This window comes from Piliocolobus tephrosceles, chromosome 10, assembly GCF_002776525.5.
Source record: "Piliocolobus tephrosceles isolate RC106 chromosome 10, ASM277652v3, whole genome shotgun sequence".
In the NCBI taxonomy this organism is placed as follows: domain Eukaryota; kingdom Metazoa; phylum Chordata; class Mammalia; order Primates; family Cercopithecidae; genus Piliocolobus; species Piliocolobus tephrosceles.
The window spans coordinates 10,732,123-10,736,962 of record NC_045443.1 but is presented as its reverse complement, the minus strand read 5'-3'; the positions used below and the strand labels follow the sequence as shown (position 1 = coordinate 10,736,962).

The following is a 4,840-nucleotide window of genomic DNA, read 5'->3' as shown; positions in this document are numbered from 1 at the left end:
TAGAGTGCAATAGCACAATCTCGGCTCACTGCAACCTCCACCTCATGGGTTCAAGCAATTCTCCTGCCTCAACCTCCCGAGTAGCTGGGATTACAGGTGCCTGCCACCACATCCAGCTAATTTTTGTATCTTAGTAGAGACAGGGTTTCACCATGTTGGCCCGGCTGGGTTTGAACTCCTGACCTCAGGTGATCCACCCACCTCGGCCTCCCAAAATGTTGGGATTACAGGCGTGAACCACCGCATCTGGCCCTTTTCTCACAGCTCTAAGAAAAGCTGTCACACAAGAACCTCTTTGTTGCTGAATAACACAGACACATTTCAGTCTTACGTTCTTATTTTCTGAAACATTAGTCATTGCTGACCAGTCCCTACTTTTGAAATGTCCCCTCCTCTTGACATCTATGATATCACAGTCCTTGTTTTCCTCTTAACACCTCTCTAGTGTTCTTTTACATTTTTTTTTCTTCTTCTTCTGTTTACTCTTAAGTGCTGGTTTTCAAGATTCTGGCCTGGCCACCTCTCTTTTTATTGTACTTTCTTCCTCTCCTCAATCCACTCCCAAGTCTTCATTTACCATCTATTGGTTTATTCTCCCAGATCTATACTTCAGTCTAAACTTTATCTGTCACCTAAAATAATCAAAAGGGTCAGGATCTAATTTCAAAACAGTTTATTCCAGTCCAAAGTGTGAAGACGGCACACCTGGAAACATCAACTCCAAAAGAAGAAAGTCAGCTTTGTGAAGTCAGGAAGTTAAGGGTCTATTTATATAGACAGAGGAACTTTGAGCAGGATTACAACTCTTTTTAGACAACGTTGGCACATAGTTATAGCAAACTGAATGGTTATAAAAGTGCTTCTTTTTGGGAGAGTACATATAGTTGTTTTCTTGTTTTTCTTTTTCTTTTTTTTTTACAGAAGTGTAATAGTCATGGGTTTTCTGTCATCTGATCTAAGCAAGGCAGAATAACAAAGAAAAAGTTAATCTGTAACAAAGATCATTAATTAAGAAGGCAGGAGGTTTTTGTCCCTGACGTCATCTAATTTTCTCTAGTCATTGTACGGGACAAAGAAATATGAGAAAACGAGTTAATCTATAATCTGAGAAACATGTTATAGCCATATGTGACTCAGATCAGTCTCATCTCTGTCAAGGTTTAAATGTTTTGAGGGGTTCCAACAGCTTTTATTTTTGAGACAGAGTCTCACGTTGTCACCCAGGCTGGAGTGCAGTAGCATGACCTCCTAGGCTCAAGCCATCCTCCCACCTCAGCTCTCCCAGTAGCTGGGACTATGAGCATATACCACCACACTCGGCTAATTTTTTGTATTTTTTTGTAGAGATAGGTTTTCACCATGTTGCCTGGGCTGGTCTTGAACTCTTGAGCTTGAGTGATCCCCCAGCCTTGGCCTCCCAAAGTACTAGGATTACAGGAGTGGGCCACTGTGCTCGGCCGCCAACAGCTTGTTTTTGTTTTGTTTTGTTTTGTTTTGTTTTGAGACAGAGTCTTGCTCTCTTGCCCAGGCTGGAGTGCAGTGGCATAATCTCAGCTCACTGCAACCTCTGCCTCCCGGGTTCAAGTGATTCACCTGCCTTAGCCTCCTGAGCAGCCGGCACTAAGGGTGTGCACCACCACGCCTGACTAATCTTTGTACTTTTAGTGGAGATGGGGTTTCACCATGTTGGCCAGGCTGGTCTTGAAATCCTGACCTCAGGTGATCCACCTGCCTCGGCTTCCCAAAGTGCCGGGATTACAGGTGTGAGCGACCACACGCAGCCCAACAGCTTTTAAATTGTACTTATTTTCACATATCTATGTCCTCAACTCTAAGTGTGAATATGCAATAGCACATCATTGAACATCCCATAGGCACCTTGAGTCAGACAGGCTTTAATTACAGAAAGTCCACTCAGAAAGGGGAAAAGCTAAAGAAACACTCTAGTCCGAGCCCCCAGGAGTGACTACCAAGGAACTCTATTGCTTCTCCCACCGTCTAGAGGCCACCTTCCAAAATTGGAATGTCACCACTCGGTCATGAGAACCACCCTGGCCGTGCTATTGTCCACACTAAGAAAATGGATGCTCACTCCTTGCTGTTCTTCTCACTGAGTTTGGTTTTTAATTCAAGTCTCATTCTAGCATATACGGTCGCTGGAGCCTAAATCACATTCAAACTCTAGCTGTAGGAGAGTCTTGGATATGTAGTTTTTTAATTTTCCACCACCTGTAGTACAGGAAAAGCTCAAGAAAAATGTGTGGATAAATGTTGATCTAGCTAAATCCCTAATAGCCCAACATGTCTGGGACAGAATTGTCATCTTCCTGCACAGTGCACCCCCGCCCTCAGCTAAACTGGTGCCATGATCTACTAAGTCACACAGTTGAAATATGTGTGAATCATCCTCATTTTCCTCAATTTCTCTCTTTGCCTAACTTGAGTCCCAGCACACACACCACACCCTTTATCACACACCACACCCTTTATCACTAAAATCCCACTGAGCCTACCTCCTTAATATCTTTCAAATCCATCCATCTTCTATTCTTTCCACACGGCTTCAGCTCTGTTCAGTCATTACTCTAACAGAGTCCTAAGTGACCCCCCAGTTCCCATCCGTGCTTCCCCATCTTTATGATACAAAGCAGCCAGAGTAATCTCTTTAGCACTAATCTGATTAAGTCATTCCCTGGTTTAAAAACTGTAAAGACTCTTCATTATCCTTAGGATATGGATGAAACTCCTTAGCATGACATACACAGCTATTCATAATATTTTTATGTTGTGTCATCAGTGCTCCGACCCACCCACCCCAGAACTTTTGCCTTTTTTTTTTTTTTCTTTTTTTGAGACAGGGTCTCACTCTGTTACCCAAGCTGGAGTTTAGTGGCATGATCTCAGCTTCCTGGAACCTCCACCTCCTGGGCTCAGGTGATACTCCCACCTCAGCTTCCCAAGTAACTGGAACTACAGGCATGTGCTACCATGCCTGGCTAATGTATTTTATTTATTTATTTACCTATTTATTTGTTTATTTATTTTTGTAGAGACAGGGTCTTGCCATGTTTCCCAGGCTGGTCTCAAACTCTTGGACTCAACAATCAGCTCATCTTAGCCTCCCAAAGTGCTGGGATTATAGGCGTAAACCACCGTGCTCACACGCCCAGCCGTCTCCCTTGTTTTTTAGCCATACTGAATTACTTGCAGTTCTTCAAAAGCTCAGAAGTCTTTCTTATTTTTCTGTTTTTTAATTAAATATATATTTTTTAAATTTAAAAATTAAAAAAATATATATTTTTTAAATTTAAATCCCGCTATGTCACCCAGGCTGGTCTCCACCTCTTGGACTCAAGTGGTCCTCGAACCTTGGCCTCCCAAAGTGCTAGGATTACAAGCATGAGCCACCACGCCCAGCCGGTCTTTCTTTTCTTCTTTTCTTTTTTTTGAGAAGGCGTTTCACTCTTGTTGTCCAGGCTGGAGTGGAATGGTGAGATATTGGCTCACCGCATCCTCCGCCTCCCGGGTTCAAGCGATTCTCCTGCCTCAGCCTCCCAAGTAGCTAGGATTACAGGCATGCACCACCACACTCTGCTAATTTTGTATTTTTAATAGAGACAGGGTTTCTCTATGTTGGTCAGGCTGGTCTCGAACTCCCGACCTCAGGCGATCTGCCTGTCTCGGCCTCCCAAAGTGCTGGGATTACAGGCATGAGCCACTGCGCCCGGCGGTCTTTCTTATTTCTAAGACATTGGCAAATAATTTCAGTCTTTGAAAGAATACTCTGCAGATGAGATCCTGCCAGAGGCCCTAGCTTCTGGAATGCAGGGCTGTGTGCAGGAGAGACTGTTCAAGTTCTGTCTTGCATTTCCCTCATTGTGGTCACTGAGAAATAGCATGGATTCCAGCTGGTGCAGGGGATGCAAAGGAAAATTAGGCTCATTTTTCGGGATGATCTGACATCAGATTTTTACCTATTTAGCAGATTCTTCATTCTTTATGTCACTGAAGCTGATTCAGTAGCCAGAAAACAGCTACATTAAGAGGCTTGGTCAGGTTAGGAATTCCAGTAATCTTCAAGGGGTCGTAGTAGCTGAAAAAGCTCATATGAGTGAACAATACTTTCCAGCCATACAGAGAAGTTCACTGTGCTTGACCCTGGGATGGCCAGCCAGATGGAAGCATCCTGCCTCACAGGATGCTTTGAAGAGCAAACCAAAGAGCTCTAGAAAAATCCTTTCTCAGGAAGAAAGGGGCTCTGTTTTCTGAGCCATTTATTCTTTGTTTTTGTTTTTGTTTGGAGACAGTCTCACTTTGTCATCCAGGCTGCAGTGCAGTGGTAGCATGATCTTGGCTCACTGCAACCTCCACCTCCCGGTTCAAGTGATTCTTCTGCCTCAGCCTCCTGAGTAGCTGGGATTACAGGCACCTGCCACCACCACACCTGACTAATTTTTGTATTTTTAGTAGAGACGAGGTTTCACCATTTTGGCCAGGTTGGTCTTGAACTCCTGACCTCAAGTAATCCACCCGCCTGGGCCTCCTAAAGTGCTGGGATTACAGGCATGAGCCACTGTGCCCGACCCATTCCTTCTTTGAAATGTGCAGCAGATTCCAGGATTTGGAAAAGTTAAAGCCTTCCTTTTGCTTCAGAAGTTTCCAAGTATCCAGGAACTGAGTAATGATTCCATCCAAGAACTCGAGCAGCTTATTGGACAAGTGGTAGCAGAGCAAATTCATGCCTTCTTCACACAGTCCAAGTGATGCACGGCCTCATGTCTACTAAGTATTCTCCTTTAGACCACGAACAACAAGATCTTGTTTTCTTTTCTTTTTTTTT

General features: G+C 43.9%; 1 pseudogene; it reads left to right on the top strand.

Moving 5' to 3' along the window:
- The window catches only part of LOC111526627, a 14,541-nt pseudogene extending 9,777 nt beyond the window's left edge, over positions 1-4,764 (top strand).
- The last annotated feature ends 76 nt before the right edge of the window (positions 4,765-4,840 follow it).